The 21536-nt window shown below is 44.5% G+C and overlaps 1 pseudogene; it reads right to left on the reverse strand.

Annotated features, from left to right (window-relative positions):
• Positions 1 to 18535: 18535 nt before the first annotated feature.
• On the reverse strand, positions 18536 to 21207 carry LOC131916462 (cullin-4B-like; annotated as a pseudogene).
• Between the last annotated feature and the right edge of the window lie 329 nt (positions 21208 to 21536).

Raw genomic sequence — 21536 nt, forward strand, 5'->3', positions numbered from 1 at the left:
AATAATTTTTTTTAAAGGACGGTAGACTGAACATAAATTGATTATTCTGATCCAGGGAGATGGCTCAGTGAGTATATGAAGACCAGAGTTCAATCCCCAGAACCCACAAAAAGCCAGACGCAGTGGCTCTGAGCAATCCCAGCACTCCCACAGCAAAATGGGAGGCAGCGATGGGGAAATCCCCTGGAAGCTTGAAGGGCTGCACAGCATGGTAGAGACAAGAGAGACCCTGCCTGGACAGGGCAGAAGGGGAGAGCCAACTCCCCAAAGTTGTTCTCTGACCTCCACACACCTGCCCACACTGGAGCGTCACAGTGGGGAGGCCTTGGAGGCTGGGGCAGCTCAAAGCCTGGCAGCAGAAGCTGTGATAAGCTCACAGCTCACTGAAGCAGAAAACAGTGCTTAGGTAGGAAGTGAGACCTTCAGAGGCCCACCCCTAGTGACCTACCTTGTTCCACAATCTCCACACACAAAAAGCCACCACTGAACTGGAGACTGAGTGTTCAAACACGTGAGCCTGTGGTAGATCATTTGCAAACCGTAACAAGCAGCGTCTTTCTCTTTGGGGCCTTAGTACCTAGCCGAATGCATATTCAGTAAATTACGTTAAAATAGTACCAAGAATTTCTCCGGTTAGAAATGCAGGCCGATACCATAGAGTACCACCAGGGGGCGACGGCAGTCCTCGAGCAAGGGCTCTGACTTCTGTTTCACACAGACTTGCTTGTCCTTAATTTGCCTACGAAAAGCAGAAACCAGAAGTTTATTGAGGTCCCCCCACCCCGACACCCCCAAAGATTTTCCTTAACGGGAGCATTATTCACTCTGCCTTTGAGAGCTGGGTAGTCAGGGGCCAGGACTGTGTAACTTGCAGACACCTGTGCAAAATAAAGTACCAACCCTTATTTTTTTTAAATGGGGAGAGGGGTCGTGAAGAGATTGCTTAGCACTTAAAGAGTACTTGCTGATCTTCCAAAGGACACAGGTTTGGATCCAAGCATTTACATGGCAGCTCACAATTGTAACTCCAGCCCCAGGGGATCTGATGCTCTCTTCTGGCCTCCTCAGGCACCTGCACACATGTAGTGCACAGACATACATGCAGACAAAACACCCATACGTATAGAAATTAATAAAAAAATATTTTCAGTTGAGTGAAAGGTGGCTTAGTGGTTGAGAGTACTTTTTGCTCTTGCAGAGGACCCAGGTTTGGTTCCCAGCACCCACATGGTGGTTCAAACCATCCATAACGCCAGTTCCAAGAGATTTGATGCCCTCTTCTAACCTCCACAGACACATACACACTTGCAAGCCAAGTATTCGTACACATAAAAATAAAATGAGCCTAAAATTTTTTTGGTTTTTTTCAAGACAGGGTTTCTCTATGTAGCCTTGGATATCCTAGAACTCACTCTGTAGACCAGGCTGGCCTCAAACTCACAGAGATCCACCTTCTCTGCCTCCTGAGTGCTAGAATCAAAGGTGTGCACCACCACCTGGCTTCTGAAAATTTTTTTAAATTAAGAATTCAAGCCAGCAGGTAGTGCCACACATCTATGAGTTTGAGGTCAGCCTGGTCTACAGAGTGTGAGTTCTGGACAAGTGGGACTCATGATTGAGTCCTATTATTGGTACTTGTGAAGTGGGGAGTGTGAAGGGGCCCCAAAACAGATTGACCACATAGCTGCCATGATAGGTTTAGGGGCGCAGACACAGCTTCTGTGACAGGCTTACTGGCAGGCAACACCTGGATCCAGGAGAAGCCTTAAGCTGATGCCACCCAGGGAAGGGGAAATACCTGGCATTCCTAACATTCCCTATACCCCAAGACAATTGTCAGCCATTTGGGGTCCTGAACCCTGAAAATCCCTCACCCCAACCTCTGCTATGATAAAAACCCCACCCCACCTGAGCTCAGGGCTCTCTGCTCTCACCACTGGGACAGACAGACAGAGAAACCAAGCCCCAGAACTTGAAGATAAAGGCTCTTTGCTTTTACGTGCAGGATTTCATCTCCATGATGGTCTTTTGGGGGTCCCTGCAATCTGGCATCACAGAAGGAGAGTACCAGCTCCCAAAAGTCGTCCTCTGACTGTCATACATGAATCATGGTACACACAAATGCACAAACCCACATACGCAAAATAATTAAATGTAAAAGCAATTTTAAAATGATAAATTAAAAATAAAAATTATTTCAAGCTAGATGTGGTCGTTTGAATTAAATGGCCCCCATAGGTCCATATGGATTGGCACTATTAGAAGGTGTGGCCTTGTTGGAGTAGCTGTGGCTTTGTTGGAGGAACTGCATTACTGGGGTGGGGCTTTGAGGTCTCAGATGCTCAAGCCAGGCCCAGTGTGGCACTCTCTTCTTGCTGCCTGTAGATCCAGATGTAGGACTCTCAGCTCCTCCAGCACCATGTCTGCCTGAGTGCCACCACGCTTCCCACTGTGACATAATGGACTGAACCTCAGACCTGTTAGCCAGCCCCAGTGAAATGTTTCCCTTTATAAGAATTGCTGTGGAGACACGTGCCTTTAATCCTAGTACTCAGGAGGCAGAGAGTTCAAGACCAGCCTGGTCTACAGAGTGAATTCCAGGACAGCCAGGATTACACAGAGAAACACTGTCTCGAAAAAAAAAAAAAAAAAAAAGCCAAAAGCCAAGATAGATAGATAGATAGATAGACAGACAGACAGACCCTAAGACACTAGGCGAAGGGACTCTGGCCAGCTTGACTGTGGCAGGCATGGTTCTGGTAGGCCTTGCCCTTCTCATTTCCTCTGCCTTGGTAAAAACCATTAGATTACATCCCTAAGGCTAGCCACCAAGGTCTGTCCCCTTATTTGGCCACTTTCTCCTCCTGAGGTTGACCACCAAAATAAGAAAACCCCTATGGCTCACCTAAGTAACACACCCAATTAAAATTAAACACCTCATCCTAACACAGGGTTTCCCCCTTTACCTTATAAACTGCCATCTGCCTATGTGCCATGCCTGTCTCCTCTATCCAGAGGCAGACCTTTGTCCCTTCTGGACAAATACCCCTGGGCCCTTTCCCTGGGCCCTTCCCCTCTCCCTCATCCCCTCTCCCTCTTACCACCACATCCTGGCCCATCCTAACACAGACCTCCCCTTTTTCTCCTCCTAAAAATGACACCTGCGGCTGAGCGGCGGTGGTGGTGTGGTGGCGGCGGCGGCGGCACCGCCCACCTTTAATCTCAGCATTTGAGAGGCAGAACCAGGTGGATCTCTGTGAGTTCGAGGCCAGCCTGGTCTACAAAGCGAGTTCCAGGACAGGCTCCAAAGCTAAACAGAGAAACCCTGTCTCAAAAAACAAACAAACAAAACAAAATGACACCTGCAAGGTCATTTGCTGCTGTTTTTCTGAGTCAGAAAGCAGCCACTTTAAATTTTCTTCCCCGCTTAATAAAGGATCTCTGTGAAAACAGGTCTTTGGGTGTGGCTTGTGCCTAATCTGGGGTCTGGGAAGAAGCCCCCACCGTTTATGGGGTGGATGTCTCCTTCACTAGGCATCATGGTTCATACCTAGATCCCAGCACATGGAAGGCAAAAGCAGGAATTTATGCCAGCTCAGGCTACAGAGTGAGACCCTGTCTCAAAACTTCCATAATAATAATAATAACAACAACAACAAATACAATAAAACTTAAGAATTTAAAAGTGGCACCATCAGATTGTTTAACTAAACCCAGGTCCCTTCTAAGCATTCAGTCTCGAGGTTGGAGGGGCTGAAGAGATGGTTCAGCAGAGAATGTACAGAAGGTTCTGTTCCCAGCACCCACATCAAGTTGCTTACAAATGCCTGTGACTCCAGCCCCAAGAGATCCCACGCCCTCTTCTGGTCTTTGCGTGCACTGCACTCATATGCAGGAATCCACCCATAAATGTGAAAACTAAAACTAAAAATTAAAAAGAGGATGTTGGATTAGAGCAATAGTTCTTAACTCTGGCTACATGTTAGAGATCCTTGAGGGCTTTAGATGATAATCCAGAGCTATCCTACCCCCACAGATTCTAACCCAGTGGTTAGTTGGGGACATTACCTCCGAATAGAACCTTATCTCTCCTTCTGAAACTGGTTGCTACATGAAAGAGGCATGGATGAAAATGCCCCCCTCTGAAAAAGCCACCCAGCTGGGGTCATGGGGGACTCTGGCTGAGCAGGGAGCTTTGAGGTCTCCCGTGGGAGGAGGTCCGCTGTGTGAGATGTTCAACTGGGCAGATACAGACAGTATGTGTCCTAGTGGGTCCTGGAAAAGGGCAGGTCTTCTGGGAACACTGTCACTCTATGGTAACCACTTGTCCAAGCGCCTACTCAGCCCAGCAGCTCAGTTCTGTAGTGCTGCCTGGCTCAGGCAAGCCATGGTTAGTGGCAGGATTTCTGGGCATGAGTAGAAAACAGCTTTCCCAACCCACTTCTCACTGGCCTAAGCTGAGCCATGGTCAGGAAGCAAAGAGAAAGCATTCTAGTTTTTTGGGTTTTTGGGGGGTGGGTGGGGCGGTGTTCTGCTTGTTTGTTCTTAAGAGAATGTCTCTCCATTATGGAACTTCTTTTTTGTTATTGTTGTTTTGTTTGTTTGTTTTTCGAGACTGACTTTCTCTGTGTAACAGCCTTGGCTTTCCTGGAACTCACTCTGTAGACCAGGCTGGCCTCGAACTCAGAGATCCGTCTGCCTCTGCCTCCCGAGTGATGGGATCAAAGGTGTGCGCCACCACAGCTGGCTGAGAAACTGCATTTAATGAACACCTTCCGAATGCAGGGCGTCAAGGACAAGAGCATTCATATTAATTCTCAAAAAAAAAAAAACAAAAAAAAAACCCTTCAGAGTATTTTTTAAATCCCTCAGAAAGATTAAGTACCTTGCTGAACGTCTCATAGCTGACTGAAGGCATTCCCACTTCAGGGTGTGTGTGTGTGGGGGGGGTGTGGTTTAGAGATGCCATGAAGGTGGGATGGAGGACATTCCTGCAAGCTAAAGGCCTGAGACTTTGCCCTCTTCTCAATCCCACCCCCTCAGACTCCAGCAATGCTCACTGGACAAAACCTGTCTACAGGCTGGTGTGGTCCCAGACTCCTGTGGGCCCGGCCCTCCCTTTTCTGGGCAGGGGAGCGAGCTGTGACTGAAGGCAGCGAGGCATGGCCCAGTCCTGCCTTATCAGGACCGCGCAGAGCCTGGAAACCCCTCGTATGAGGTGACTGTAGACATGGCTTGGAACATTGTGTCTGTTGACAGGAGTGGAGATTCAGGGGCTAAAGGTAGGGGCCTTGCAGAGGCATCTCCTTCTGGAGCCCACCGTGAGAGGGGCCAGAGCAGATGGGCAACATGGGACGCCTGAGCAGAGCTGAAAGTTCTTATGAGGCCAGACCCTCTGAAGCCGTTCACACCGCAGAGCGCCCATCCTGGTTCTCGTCCCCCCTGGTCCTTCCGAATAGAGGACAGCTTTACTCCAGAGGAAGGGGCTTAAATTCCTCTCGACACGCTTGCGAGAGTTATAAAGCATCAGGAAATGAGTGGGCTCCTGGGTGCAGGAATGGAAGGGAGTGGATACCTCAGATAGCTGGAGGACGGGCAAAATTGAAACCTTCCCTAATGGGTTATGGCCAGAGCCTGGGAAGGGCGGAGCAAATCCGGGGCATCCTAGTGTGGTGTTGCAGTCCTACTCCCTAGGAATCCATGCCTCCCCTTTCAGGAGTAAATCCCTGCAACTTCCCACCCTTGAGCAGAGCCCAGCCAGGGAGGGCTAAGCAACAGGAGGTCCCTAAAACCTGATTGCCATCATAACCTGAATCCCACCCCGCCAGATTGTTTGGGGGCAGGGGCTGGGAAATCCCTTTTAAACTCATTCTTCCAAAGCATAAACAAGGCAAGCTGGGGTGGGGGTGGGGTGGGGGTGGGGGACTCAGTTTATAGAGTGCTTGTCTAGCTGGCAAGAAAGCGTTGGGTTCAAATTGCCCCAGCCCTTCTGATGGGCTCTCTAGCACCACAAACAGGTGTAGTCTGTAATGGTGGAGACAGGAGAATCAGGAGTTCAAAGCCCATTACTAGGTATGTAGTGAGTTCAAGGCCAGCTTGAACCCCAAAACACTAATATATATTCACATTGGGCAACCACCATATCATACATCTCATTAACTACTTCAGCATTCCATATCACAGCTTCATCTTAGAAACTATGTGCTACACACACACACACACACACACACACACACACATACACAGATAAAACTATGACATGGAAGGCCAAAGCAATTCCGGACATGAACAGAGGTTGGTGGTTGTGCAACAGTGTGAATGTAGTTATTGTCACTGAAGTGAAAAATACCCTTAAAATGATTAAAAGTGTAAACTTTACCTTATATATTTTTATTGCAATTTCAAGAATATGGTACTGATTGCTTTTCTCAGTGGCAGAGCACCTGCCTAGAGTGCCTGAAGCCCCGAGTATAATTCCCAGAACTTGGAAAGTTTGAGAAAGGAACGGAGGAGAGGACGGGGTGGGGGAGGAAGAGAAGGACATGCAGTACCACAGGGAGGTGGCTTGGGGGTTTTGGAGGGACTGGTGGGGATCCCTAGAAAACCTAAAAGAGGAAGTGTAAAGGAAGGTGCTTCCAGCCGAAAGGAGGCTCCCAGGAGAATGTGGGCTCTGGCCAGGTCTGGATGCAGCCGGGGTGTGGGGAAATTGTCTTCTCCAAGCCCCTGGCTGTGACTCCGACTCCCCTCTCCTTCTCTAGCTTGGATAGTTAAGTCATATTTGGACAGGGTCCTTTAAAAAGTGCTACCCAGAACCAGAAAAATAAGGAGACAAAATTTAGATCAAAATGAAGATCTCAAAATAAGACTTAGCGGTCCTCTCTAATCAGAGATAGCATCTACATTTAAAAAAATTAACATTTTTACTTGAATTCAAAAATACATGTTGCAGCTACTATTTTCCAGCTAAAGACTTCATGCCAAAACCAGTGTAAGTGATGTTTTATTATAGGAAAGTCATTTTAATGTCTGCTTAATGACTTTCAAAATGCCAATCGTTCTATTTTATTTTATTTTAGTGTGTGTGTGTGTGTGTGTGTGTGTGTGTGTGTGTGTGTGTGTAGGTGTCCATTCCTACCAATAACTTTTAAGACCATGAAGTAATAAATAAGTGCTATTATATAAAAGTTCAAGATATTTCTGTTATAACTAAAATAATGGCTATAATTCTTCCGTTGACATTTTGATACATGTATCTGTATATATAGCATTTTATTTAAAAAGGGGGGGCAGGGAGCTAAAGAGATGGCTCAGTGGTTAAGAGTACTGGCTATTCTTCTATTCCAGAAAACGCAGATTCTATTCCCAGCACTCACATGGTGGCACACAACCATCTGTAACTTCTGTTCCAGGGGATCCAACACCCTTTTCTGGCCTCCACGGGCACCAGGCACACACGTATATGCCGGCAAAAACACCCATACAGACAATATAAAAATTAAAGATATGGTCATAGTATGCCTGCTATTTTATAGCCTGGAATTTTTAACTTAAAAACATTATGGGCCAGGTGCTGTGGCTCATAGCTGTAATCCTAGCAATTAAGAAACAGAGACAGGAAGGTTGCCACCAGTTTGAGGCCTACTTGGGCTATTCAGTAAGTTTCAGGCTAGCCTAGGCTACAGAGTGACGCTTGTCTCAAAAAAAAAAAAAAAATTGCTATGATGAAGCCGGGCTTACTAGTTCATGTATGCAGTCCAGTACTCAGAAGGCTGAGGCAGGAGAATTGCCATGAGTTACAAGGTGGACTAGACTGTAATGTGCCTTGACACATCAAAAAACAAAGCAAAAAAAATTATGGGTAAATTTACATACAAATAAACAATTCCACATTACCAGACTTTAAAAGGGGGAGGGGGGGCGGGAGCGCTAGTGGATCTCTGTGAGTTAGAAGCCAGCCTGGTCTACAAAGAGAGTTCCAGACAGCAGGGCTGTTACACAGAAACCCTGTCTTGAAAAACAAAAACAAACAAACAAAAAACAAAAAGGAAGAACGGAAGGAAGAATGGAAGGAAGGAGGGAGGGAGGGAGGGAGGAAGCTGAGTGTGGTGGTGCACGCCTTACTCTGGAGGCAGAGACAGGTGGATTTCTGTAAATTTGAGGCTAGCCTGGTCTACACAGCTAGTTCCAGGACAGTCAGGGATACTTAGAGAGACCAGAGCCAGAGACAGACAGACAGACAGACAGACAGGCTGCTTGGAGATAAATACCTCCTGGTACAAAACCAGATAGCAGGCCCAGGTGTGACTGCCTCAGCTGCCTCCATGTTCACCCTGAACTTCACCCTCCTTCCCTTCCCATCCTCCCAGCCTTTGTGCCCTTCTGCCCACTCTGACTTGCCGAGGCAGGCAGGTCTCTGTGAGTTCCAGGCCAGCCTGGTCTACATAGCAAGTTCCAGGACAGCCACAACTACCTACATAGTGAGACCTTGTCTCAAAAAACAGGTGGGTATGTAGCTCAGTGAGAGAATGTTGCCTAGCATGCACCAGGCCCCCTATGTTCAGTCTTCAGCACTGCCCAGAAAAAATAGAACATTCTGTTTGTTTTTCAGTTTTCTTTTTGTTGTTTGCTTTTTTTTTTTTTTTGGTTTTTCTGAGACAGGGTTTCTCTGTGTAGCTTTGCGCCTTTCCTGGATCTCGCTCTGTAGACCAGGCTGGCCTCGAACTCACAGAGTTCTGCCTGCCTCTGCCTCCTGAGTGCTGGGATTAAAGGCTTGCGCCACCACCGCCCGGCTTTTTTTTTTTTTTTTTTTTTTTTAAGGGAAAGAGGACTGTCTCATGTAGCCCAGGCTACCTTATTCCCTATTGAATGAAAAAATGAAATAAAAGGAGGAGGACACGACCACTTCTAGAGTATGGAGAAGACGTGTGTTGTAGTTATAAGGGAGAAAGCAGGCAGACGGAAGAGTCCAGGCCAAACATGCTGATCGACTAAACCAGACCATGAGAGGAGAGCGGGGAGGGAGAGCAAGAGAGGATCCACCAATCAAGAGAGGCAGGCAGGGCCAAGGGACCAATTTAACCAAAATGGCTGAGTTATCTAGGGATCAGCCTCGGGGAGGGAAGCGGAAGTCCAGCCCATGTGAGGGAGAGGTTTCAGGTAGGGAGCAGGTGAGAAGTGCTGGGGGGAGCCACAGGGACTGAGTGAGACTTGTTCTGGGTTTGAGATCAGCCATTCCAGCCTTTGGTTGATGATAAGGGGCTAAGTAATCTCTTCTGTAACTACTTCTGGCTGAAATTGGGGCATCATCATTGGGGTCCAGGAAGGCTGGAACGATGGGCAAAGGACAGGTAGAGCGGAATGCAGGCTGGGAGACATCTGGTTTGCATGCTGCCCAGGTTTTGAGGAGCCACCTGGGGTTTGTGAAGTTGTAGGCTGCTTTGGAGCAGTCTAGAATGCAGGACCACTTGGGGCTAGCTGCTTTGGAGTTGTCTAGGATACAGATTCCAAAAGAATCTCTGGTGCTGATAAGTTGTAGATAGTCTTGGAGCAGTCTGAAGTTGACTTGAAACTTGATGGGACAGATAGACTAGGGAGGAAAGGTAAAGTTAAGGAGTTCAGGGGAAGTTTTAAAAATTATTTGTTTTTATTCTATGTGTATTGGTGTTTTTGCCACGAGTGTTGGATCGCCTGGAACTGGAATTACAGGCAGTTATGAGCTACTATGTGGATGCTGGGAATTGAACCTAGGTCCTCTGAAAGAGTAATCAGTGCTCTTAACCACTGAGTCATCTCTCCAGCCCCTAGGGGAAAATTTTTATCTTGGGTGTACATTAGAAACTTTTAGGCCCATGGTCCCGGTAGTTGGGTGAGGGGAGTCCCAAGACCACAGGAGAAAGAGAGAGAGATACACCCCACCCTCAGGAACACTTACCTGGATTCCATTGACTTGCAAGAGGAGGTCCTAAGTCAACTCCCTGAAGCTTTACATGGATTTTTTTTTAAGTTTATAGAAAGAGATAAAAGTTATAGGTATATTAGCATTAACAGTATTCATATTCTGTACTGAAATCCACATTGTAGATGCAGAAAAACAGACTCACACCTTTGAGCCATAGTAAAAGCTTAGGGACTCAAAGAAAGTATTCTGGGCTAAAAGCAGTAATGCTCTTTCCTCTGTCTAGAGGGCTGGATAGATAGATTGGACAGAGATGTTTCCAGCACAATGAGAAGCATTTTAATTCTGTATTTAGAAGACAAAGCCGGGCGGTGGTGGCGCACGCCTTTAATCCCAGCACTTGGGAGGCAGAGCCAGGCGGATTTCTGTGAGTTCGAGGCCAGCCTGGGCTACCAAGTGAGTTCCAGGAAAGGCGCAAAGCTACACAGAGAAACCCTGTCTCGAAAAACCAAAAAAAAAAAAAGAAAAAGAAGACAACCAGAGGAAATTCAAAATTTGTGACTCTGATAACAGTAGCAGTAATTTACCAGGGCTGGATTAATAGCTTATCAGAACTCCGTTAATTAATGTTAAAACTCTGGACTTTTGGAGTCTTAGTGTAACAATAGCATAGAGAGGGAAAGAAATACGAAACATTTTTTAAACATTGTTGTAAAATATTAAGATATGTTACATTTGTTTATGCTCTGAAACATTTGTTTAATGATGCAAAGATGTGTTGCATTCTTTTATGTTGCCTTTGTTTAACTCTGTGAGGCTGTGTTACTGTGCCTGTCTAAAACACCTGATGGTCTAATAAAGAGCTGAACGGCCAAAAGGGAGGCAGGAGAAAGGATAGGCGGGGCTGGCAGGCGGAGAGAATAAATAGGAGAAATCTGGAAAGAAGAAAGAGCACGAGAGGGGGCTGGAGAGATGGCTCAGTGGTTAAGAACACTGACGGTACACAGAGAACCCGGTTTCAATTCCCAGCACCCACATGGTGGCTCACAGCTGTGTGTGGCTCCAGTGGGGGGACCCAACCTCCTCACGTAGATATGCATGCAGGCAAAACACCAGTGCACATAAAATAAAAATAAATAAATTATTTTTAAAAAAGGAAGAGCAAGAGAACAAGGAACGAGAAAAGAAAGGGCCAGCCACCCAGCTACACAGCAAGCCATGGAGTAAGAATAATAAAAGGTATACAGAGGTAAGAAAAGGAAAAGGCCCAGAGGCAAAAGGTAGATTGGAAAAGCTGACAAGAAACAAGCCAAGTTAAGGCCAGGCATTTATAATTAAGAATAAGTCTCCGTGTGTGCATTTATTTGGGAGCTAGGTGGCAGGCCCCCCAAAAGAGTCAAAAAGCCAGAAAAGAATAAAAAAAGCTAACAACAAAACCTGTCTTGTGAGTTTATCTCTTTCAAAGTGAAATCTGTCAACAAGGTAAGCTGTGTCTGCCTTTCTCAACAAGAGACCTAGTAGCTCTTGAAAGACGGCCTGATTTTATAAAATAACCTGAACAGGCAGCCGCAGCCTTGCCGGGAGGAGATGGCTTGCTTGCTGTTGTTAACATAAAGCTACAGTTAGTCACCAATATCATCGGATCTGAGAAGGATGAATTTTAGCAGTAAGTCTAATCCAGATGACCTATATATCAATTAGGATGACAGACTTAATGCAGCCTGTACGGTGACTCTAGGCTCCTAGATGATCTAGATGACTTCGCTGGTGACAGACTGTCTTTGGCTGCCACAGGGGACAGCATCGTGTCTTCAGCTGCTGCACAGGACAGCGTGGTCCTTCAGCTGCCAGATCCAGAGGGTCTCAGAGTTTTCCCGAGGAGAAGGAACTTGGGAAAACTGACTTGCCTTGGCCAGGCAGAGTAGGGCAATAAATCCAAAAGTGTCCACAGTTTGAGCAGGACTCTGGTGGCAGGCAATGCATGGGGCAGCTTTTCCCAATCCAGGTGGAGTCGTGGGTGCCCCGTTATCCTCTTTGGAGACTTCGGGGTTGCTGCTACGATCTGGAAGATTTTTTATTAAACATTTTAAATTCCATATTCAGCAGATCTCTGAAGAGTTTGAAGATCATTATCTATTAAGTATATCTGATTTAAACAAACCCTTTTTTTTGGTTACTGACTTTAGACTTAACCTTGAAAACATACTAACAAAGTTAGGAAAAACAAAGAGGCCAGACATATATTTTCAAGTCAGTTGCTGTTAACCTGAGTAGACCTTAGGAATTCATAAACCTTATTTATCAAATATATATTATTTAACAACCTATGTTGTTTCTTAGCTAAACTTTCTAGAAGCCTGCTGTTAACACAGTTGGCAAAGACGTAAGTTAATTTGAGTAGACCTTTATAACCTTAGGAATTTATAAACCTTGATGATATTTAATCATAAAAATCCATCCTAATCCAAAATATTTTGGAGGCCTGTTGCTGTCTCTGTAGTCTAAAAAGGAGGTACAATGATAAGCAGATAAGCAGTCGGACTAAAAAGTTTTATAATTGTTACTCTAGTTGCTTTATACCACGTGGTCATCTTAACCAAGATGGTGATGAAGTTACATGGCATGTACCCCTTAACCTTAGTAAAGATGGCTACTAGTCACACGGTTGCTTCCAGCCTGAGGAAGTCATCAGCCAAGGTGGAGGCAAGTCACAGAGTTACTATTTAAAACATCTATTTTTCTAGTAGATATATTTTTTAAATAAGAGTTGAATCCTAGCTACACACACACACACACACACACACACACACACATATGTACTTTAAACAAGTGAATCACATACAATATGCTGTAGCAAACTAAGATTACTTATGTAAAGACTTTTAACTATAAGCCTTATGTTATAAATGTTAAGCTTTTTGTTACAAATTTTTCAGATTTTTTCAACCACACCCAATGAATTTACAAATCCTGAGATAGTGAGTATCTACATAAGTTTTAGAAGATTTCTTGAGAGCAGAGCTCCAGGAAATTATAGCAATAAGGGACTTTTGGGAGTGTAGAGCAGGTGAGGTTTAGCTATCAGAGACTTGGAATCATTTGTTGGTGCAGTGGCAGAGGTTATTATCGTGTGAAAGAATTTAGAAATCAAGTTTGCCATTTTGTGGCCATCTGTAGTACGACAGTGAGACTTTAATAAAACCTCAGAGTCGAGGAAGGAATTGGGTCTGAGGAGAAAAGGAGTTAAGTGCCATGGAATGAACTCTGCCATAGGGAGACTTCCAATCAGCTCCAAGAGGGAGCGGAGAGGCAGGAAACAGCGTAGCCCTGAGGGATAAGGAGGAACAAGCCGAAACTCCACCTGAGGGAGGGTTCCAGTGTCATAGAGGCTGGCCATGAGGCAGGGAGAAGCTACAGGCTTTAGTAAGTACAGTTGCCCACATGGTGGGGCCCCTGTGTGCAAAGCAGAGAGATAGCCATGTGGTGGGCACCCTGCAGGGTGTAGCAAGCTCCAGGAGCCAGAGAGAGGACACTTACTGAACAGGCAAGGAGAGATGGATGGTTAGAGCAGATGGAGGGAAGAAACGGCCCAAGAGGCAGACTCTAGAATTGGAATCAAATATGGTAGGTCTCAGAAGCCAGCAGAAACAAGTGACCCATACATCTCTTAGGAGAGTCGAATCTGCAGCTTGGTTCAGAAAGGCTAAGTCCCTTGGAAGGGAACTCATATATGCCACTCCCAGGGTTTAAGCACCAGGTGAATGAAAAAAAAAAATTAAATAAAAGGAGGAGGACATGACGACTAACCCTGGAGTATGGAGAAGACTTTCATTGGAGCTCTAAGGGGGAAACCAGGCAGAGGGGGGAGTTCAGGCTGAACATGGCTGCCAAACTAAACCAGACCACGAGAGGAGAGAGGGGAGGGAGAGCTAGAGAGGAGCCACCAACTGAGAGAGGTGGCCTGGGCCTAGAGATTGGCAGTAGCCAAAGTGTCTGAGTTATGTAAAAATCAGGCTTGGGGAGGGAAGCAGAAGCCCACCCCCTGAGAGAAAGAGGTTTAGGGTAGGGGGTGGGGTGAGAAGTGCTGGGGGGAGCCACAGGTGCTGAGTGAGACTTGTCCTGGGTTTGAGACCTAACATCTATGTGACCAAAGCTGGCATCTGACCCAGAATCCTCCTGAATCAAAAGACCCAAGTGCAGGAATCTCAGGTGTGTGCTGTAACACCCAGCTAGCATATTCTAGAAAATTTCTAACTGTGGCCTGAACAGGAGCCACTGGTCACCACCACCACTGAATGCTCCCTGGATCATCTCTTGGGGAGTTCTCTGCCATTAACAGGTCCCCCACTCTCCCTCTCTCCCTTCCTTTCCCTCCTCCCAATATTCCCCTCCCCTCCCCTCTCCCTCCCTCCCTCCCTCCCTCCCTCCCTCCCTCCCTTTCTCATTTAGAAAGTAAGCATTTCAGAGTAGGCTCCAGATGCCTAGGTGCTTCCTAAGAAAGCACCCCGAAGTTCAGTAGCTCCAAGAAAGCTGAGGACTGGTTTTGCTGACAGATCTTTGTTCAGTGAGACCAGGGCTCATCTCTGCTCCACAAGGCATTGGGCTTGACCTGGCCACAGGCTCCTCATGACCATGGATTTTTTTTTTTATTTCCATTATTTATGTACAAAAGTGACATGGCTCTTGTTCAGATCCACTTGGTCCGTGTGGAGATGGACACACTGAATCACAAGTCTGCCTTCGTCAGGTGTGCGTCTTTCTCCAGCTCCACATTCAGTGATGTCGTCTTGAAAGCTTGTCATCAGCCGTGATGGCAGCATTCACGGCAAATGCTATGAATCAAGTCTTGGTTTCTTGTTTTTATTGATTGGCTGATTGGCTAGGTTGAGTGACGGCAAAATATTAATCATTCAAATTCAGTTCAAAATTGTGCTCTCTGTAGCCATGACATGGTGAATAGCAATGCATGTATGGTGAAATGTTCTTCTGGTTGAAAATTACTCTCTGATTCAGCGAAGGTGTGTCTTCCATGATTAACTAATGAAGCTCCAACCTGTTCTATTGTTTCTTTTCCTCTTCCTCCCTAACATAAAAGTGTCAACCAAAATTGAAGATGAGTAACCAAGGGTTGGCTACAGGTACAAGAGCTGGGCAATAAATAAATAAAAGTATATTGACAATAATCAATCTTCCATATAGGCTACTGTATGCTTTTATTATTATTTGCAAATGTCAAATCTTTATATCTGTAAGATTGATGTGTGTACACATATTTTCCTCATGTCACTGGGTAGATCCATTCACTCAAGGCATCCATCAAAATGCAAGTTCAAGGTCTCCAGTATTCTGTAAAATCCTTAGATGACTAGCTGGATATGGGGCTGCTTTACTGGATGACTCACTTCTGTGTCAGTTCAGTGAGAAATTTAAAAATGTAGTTTTCCAGATGGATGTGGTGGTACATACCTTATAACACTCCGGAGGCAGAGGCAGGAGGACCTCTGTGAGTTCAAGACCTTTGTGGTTTGCATAGAGAGTTCCAGGCCAGCCAGGGATACATAGTGACACCCTGTCTCCAGAGAGAGAGAGAGAGAGAGAGAGAGAGAGAGAGAGAGAGAGAGAGAGAAATAAAAAGAAAAGAAAAGGAAAAAGAAAGAAAAGAAAAAGGCTAGAGAGATGGCTTGGCGGGGAGGTGGTTAGTATATTTCCTGCTGTTCCAAAAGCTCTGAATTAAATTCACAGCACCCACATCAGCTGACTCACATCTGCCTGTAGCTCCAGCTCCAGGGTACCCACACATGTAGCATATTGCCGGTGGCCGTGTCAGAGGAGCAGCAGGTGGCAATTGAAGTTCAAGGTGTCAGCTCACTAGGAGAAAACTCCCTTATGAGTGAATCTCGGATAGGCAAGGCCCCAAGACCACAGACCACAGGGTGTCTTTTGCTTCTGCTGTGCATTTACATGTTTGCTGCTGCCATCTTTCTCTGGTGTCTGGCATGATGTGAATGGGTGTGTGGAGATCCCCACTGCCTGTAATGTAGTGTGTTTATCTCATGGAAACATCCCGTTCTACTGGGCATTTTTACCTGTTGATTATTATGAAGATGACTTCTTCCTAAGCTGTACTATCTAGTTGATAATAATAATGTTAGTTTATACAGAGTTTTGATGAATAAAAATAAATACAAGGAAGTGTCACACAGCTGGAACACATGAGTCTCTATTGAGAAGCTTCATAGACTATGGCTTAAGTTAATGATTAAGTGAAACGATCAGGTGCAGGGGTTTAACCTCGAAGGGTAAAGAAGCAAGTTGGGGATCACAAAGTCAGTGATTTGAGAGCCTTCATAGCTTCCAATTGCTGAAGACTGCTTTCTTTTCCATTTTCCTAATGCTCATTGTTTGGGTAAAGAAAAAAAGAAAAACAATTGTGCTGTGGGATGGTCTGTATGTCAAATGTGTTGCTGATTGGTCAATAAATAAATCACTGATTGGCCAGTGGCCAGGTAGGAAGTATAGGTAGGACTAACAGAGAGGAGAATTGAGAGAACAAGAAGCTGGGTGAGAGAGACACTGCCAGCCGCCACCATGACAAGCCGCATGGGAAGATGCCGGTAAGCCACGAGCCATGTGGCAAGGTATAGATTAATAGAAATGGATTAATTTAAGCTGTAAGAACAGTTAACAAGAAGCCTGCCATGGCCATACAGTTTGTAACCAATATAAGTCTCTGTATTTACTTGGTCGGGTCTGAGTGGCTGTGGGACTAGGGGGTGAGAGAGATTTGCCCTGACCGTGGGCCAGGCAGGAAAACTCTAGCTACACAATTGAGTCCCAGTAACTCAGCTAGCTTAAATTCTTTTCATCTTAATGTTGGGAGATGTGTTCACAGGTTTCAGAGTGCATAATAGCTGAAATAAAACTTTGAAAATAACTTAAAGTTAGACTAAGATGTTTTTGTCAAATAGCTTTGAGGTGAAAAACCCAAGAAGATAATCTAAAATTTTAGGAAGGCACATAGTTGAATGCAGAACTCTTTAAGGTCAGGGAACAAGAGCAAAGCAGCTCAGTTATCATTAGTTGACGTGCTTTTCTTGCTAGGATTGGTTGTTGACCAAAGGTGATGATTAATTCCTTATACCCATTTCTGCCCTCAATTCCCGGATATAAAAAACTATTGATGAGTGGGTATGTACCCTAAAGATTTAAAGTAGAGCTGACTGATTCTTTTTCATATAGGTTTGTGATTCCTTTAGGATTCCTTATAAGATTACCTTTCAAGATAAGTAATAAAGTGATTGGCCCTTTCTCTGTAGCTGCAAAGTGCAGCCTGCCAGTAAAAGACCTGATTGAGACAATACTTTACTTGCCCACACAAGTTGCTTGGGTATGAATGTATGTGAGTTCTTGGGATAATTTGTTTTTCACCTGTAATACGTAAAATGTTTAATCATGTAAGGAATATGGAAAACGTTGTTTTTTACTGTGTGTTTTATATTTGTTGTAATCATTCACTTGAAAAACAGAATGTAACCACATTGTAATTTTTATATTGCCTGAAAGATTTTGCTGGGGTATAGAAGCTGTAAGAAAAAGAATAAAGATAAAGTTAAAATGGGCTACAAGGAAAACATCATCAAGAATGAAAGTTAGAAGGAAAACATCAAGAATGAGAGAAGGAAATCACCAGGAAAATAAAGAATAGAAAATGCAAAAGAAGAATAAAGAAAAGGTCTGAAGGAAACCATCAAGAGTGTGTGTGTGTCTTTTTCCCTAACCCTCTTAGATAGAAAAGTCTTAGTATGCGCCGACCAGTGGATATTTTCGAGCCCTGTACTCCTGGAGGCTGGTCCTCCAGGCTGCAATAGCATACATACACACACATATACATATAAATTAAAAAATATTAAAATATAACACACACTTTTCGGGGCAGGAGAGATGAGTTAGAGGTTAAGAGCACTTTTTGCTCTCCCTGAGGACCAGAGTTTGGTTCACAGTACCTACACTGGGCTCTGTAACTCCAGCTTAGAGGATCCCTTTTCTGGCCTCCAAGGGCACTTGAACACATATGACATACGTTCATGTAAACACACATAAAAATTTATAATAAATCATATATGCATACACACATTTTGCTTAATGTTTCATTCAGCAATTCAACATTTAGCTTTTTTAAAAAAAAATAGAAGTTTTATTGGAGAGAATAGAACCAGCACATATATGGGGAAAAAGCACAAAATTCAACTGCTACAGACCAACTGAAATCCACAATTATCCAGTGTAGCTTGCCATTACTTTTCAGTTTCTTAACCAGCTTTCCTTAATAGTGTGGCTAGTTTTTCAGCTGAAACAGCACCAAGTTTTCAAAGAATTAAGAACTTCAGGGAAGGACCCACTCTCAAGATAATGAAGGTGCCTCTTAGCAGGAATAGCTCTACTAAATATTCCTTAGAGTAACTCGTGAGTGTAATAGTCTCTATATCCCAGAGACCAGCAGGGATGGTTTAGAACAGATGCCAATGATGCAGTAAACAAAACAGCCACATTTTCTTCTCAGAAGAGCTCCTATAAGGAAACCAGGGGGAGCTGGGGGAAAAAAATACCGGAAGTCCACACAGCTATTTCCACTACACTGCTTCATTTGGACACTAGAAGTGGAAAAGAAGTCAAATATTAGCCAGGCATGGTGGCGCATACCTTTAATCCCAGCACTCGGGAGGCAGAGGCAGGCGGATCTCTGTGCGTTCACGGTCAACCTGGTCTACAAAATCGAGTTCCAGGACAACCAAGGCTACACAGAGAAACCCTGTCTTGAAAAACCAAAAAAGAAAAAGAAAAAAGTCAAATAATATGAAATTCAACAAGTTAGGTTTATCCATTGGCTACAGCAAACGACAACAAATGTTTCAAGGCCAACGTTCTTTGCGATTTAGTTGTACTGACTTGGGTTTTCTTTATCCCTTTGTCCCAGTCAATTAGGGATTCTCTTTTTTAGATCGGCTGGTTTTTCTGCAAACCTCAGCTGACTGTGGACTTCTGAACCCAGAAGTCTGTGACCAAGTGTTTTTCTCATCTTTGTAATTCAGGCAGTCACGTCATCAGTTTGGTACTGTCTGTCTTGAAGTGCTCTGTAGCGCTTCTTCTTCACTGTCTCTTTCATTTGGATTTGATCTTTGTCCTGCATAGTCGGTGTTGGAAGTCACCTTGCAAATGAGTTTGTCACCATCCTCGATATCTTTGCCTCTTGGGTTTTTAGCCAGAACTCTATCTTTGCCATGGGCTAGCAACTGCAGTGTTCTTAATCCTCCATCTTCTGTCCCGGTAGTGGGCATGGTCTCTTCCAAACTAACTCCTCCCCTTCATTAAACATCAGCAGCACTTGGGTTTGAAAAAAGAGACCTCTTTAAACTCAGGAGCATACAACGTCCCAAGGTCAACTGCTACTGTGTTTGCCTAAGTAAAATGTCTTCAAATTTTTCTGAAGGTTTACTGTGCATATGGACACATATGTTGGCCAGTAGTGATAGACCCACAACACACCCCTACAGTTGTGCATGTCTGGCGGACCCTGACACTTCCGCCTAGCCAGTTCCGGGTCAAAATAGCCATTTCTGGGCGAAGGTGTTTCGCACAACCAGGACCCTGTCTCTTTGCATGGTTGCGTAAGAGCGCGAAACGCAACCATGTGACCTGCGCATGCGTGGAGTAGCCACATCCCTGTGTACGCATGCGCCACCCAGCCTTTATAAGCTGGCGCCATATTCCCGGCTTCCTCCTCCTTCTTCTCCACACATGTGTCTCTTCCACAGGCCTGAGCACTTGTCTGTCCTTTTCTCTCATCTTAATAAAAGTCTTGTTAGTGGATTCTGTCGTGTTTCGTGACATTTCCTCGCAGGGTAAGAGCGCCGCTAAAGAACTAGCAAGTAGTCCATTGTAAAGATATTCACAGTTAGTTTTGATATTGCCAGGTATATTCTGGTTCTGCACATACTGCTTGAATTGAATCATGGTGTCTTTAGAAAGCTCTGTGTCTTTAAGCATCCCTTTGAGCAGGCTGGTGAAAGCTCCGCACCCATGTTTCAGTTTGGACAGCATCTCTCAGCATCTACAGATGCGCTCTTGGCAACTAACAGGCATTTGGTTAAATCTTTCTTATAGAAAGCCTCAAAAACGTCTTTTCCATAGATACATCTAAAAACGATCATCATTTTACCCAACATTTTCCCAAGGTGTGGCTTCTCTGTTGTCTGCACTAAGTTTTCAATCCACACGCTTCGCTCTCAGTGCAGCTGGTTTACTTGTTCTTTTATTAATGAATGTTTCAAATTATTCTTTCATAGCTTTGGTAAAGTTTTTGTTTTTCAGAAAGCAGGTATCAGTTATATGGTAAAGTTCATCTTTTAAAGTCCAACAATTTTTTTTTTTTAAGACTGTGTTTCTCTGTGTAACCCTGGCTTTCCTGGAACTCTCTTGGTAGACTAGGCTGGACTTGAACTCATAGAGATCCACCTGCCTCCAAGTGCTGGAATTAAAGGCGTGCAACTAAAGAGCTGATAGAGGGAAGACAAATCTTGAATTCTGTTTAAGGTTATTTAACACTTTCTGAAGAATTGTTGTTAAGTGTTCACCTAGAAGTTGCTTCTCGACAGAAGCAGTTAGTGACTCCTGGGTGGTCTGATGTAAGGAAGAAGTCTGTCTGTCCACTCCTAGGCATTTATTAACATGTCCAAGATACACAGGAGCCTCTCTTTCTTACATTAACTTCTGACCTTCAGCTGCATAAAGCCAGTTAGTTTCTTCCAAAAATGACTGTTCGGAAGAGTCTTGGTAAATTTGCAAATCAGACAGCATGCTTAAAGGCTTCCGAAGTAAAGCTCTGTCAATTGTTATGCCATCCCTCTCTCTCTCAAACAAGAGTAGGGTGCCATCAAGTATTTTCCTCTTGACTTTTTTGATCACTTCTAATATGAACCCTAAATAACTCCAGTCCTATGTCCCAAATGCCTCCATTCTACCACTGGCTTCTGAAGAACATAAGTTCTATCCACAAACAAACAAAATGCCCCTGATCATTATCATTTTCCTATAATGTTTTTTGCCAGCATCCATCAACCATTGTTAGAAAAAGAACACAAACCAATGAATCCTCTACGAACTGATGAATCTGTTTTGATGTGATCTTCACAGATCTGTCTCAGCTGCTCATACAAGTTTACAGAAATTTTGTAAGAGCAAAGATTTTCTACAGTCAGGTTGTGTTCTTCTAAATTGCACTTAATTGAAGTACTATTCTTAATAGCTCCTGCCATATCTTTTAGCTTTTATTGTGTGTCATCTCTATAGTGTTAGGCTTACCTTTAGAATTCCTGATCACTTGTTAGCAGAGCCAGGCTTGCTACTAGCAAAGCTAGAGACCGTGGTAGAAGATTTAGCCAGGCCGTTTGCACGGTGCACCAGAGAATTAATAATACTCTTACTTTTAAGTTGCTGCTTCTGTGAGGTTGCAGCAGTTGGGGAAGATGAGGAAGATGAGGAGCAAGATTCTTTAGCCATTTCCCTATCAAACCCTACCAACTCCAGGCTGTCTTCAAACACAACTTTTTCTAGATGGGTAGGTATCTGGAAGTGGCCACTGGAA

Source organism: Peromyscus eremicus, chromosome 1 (assembly GCF_949786415.1).
Source record: "Peromyscus eremicus chromosome 1, PerEre_H2_v1, whole genome shotgun sequence".
NCBI classification, from domain to species: Eukaryota; Metazoa; Chordata; class Mammalia; order Rodentia; family Cricetidae; genus Peromyscus; species Peromyscus eremicus.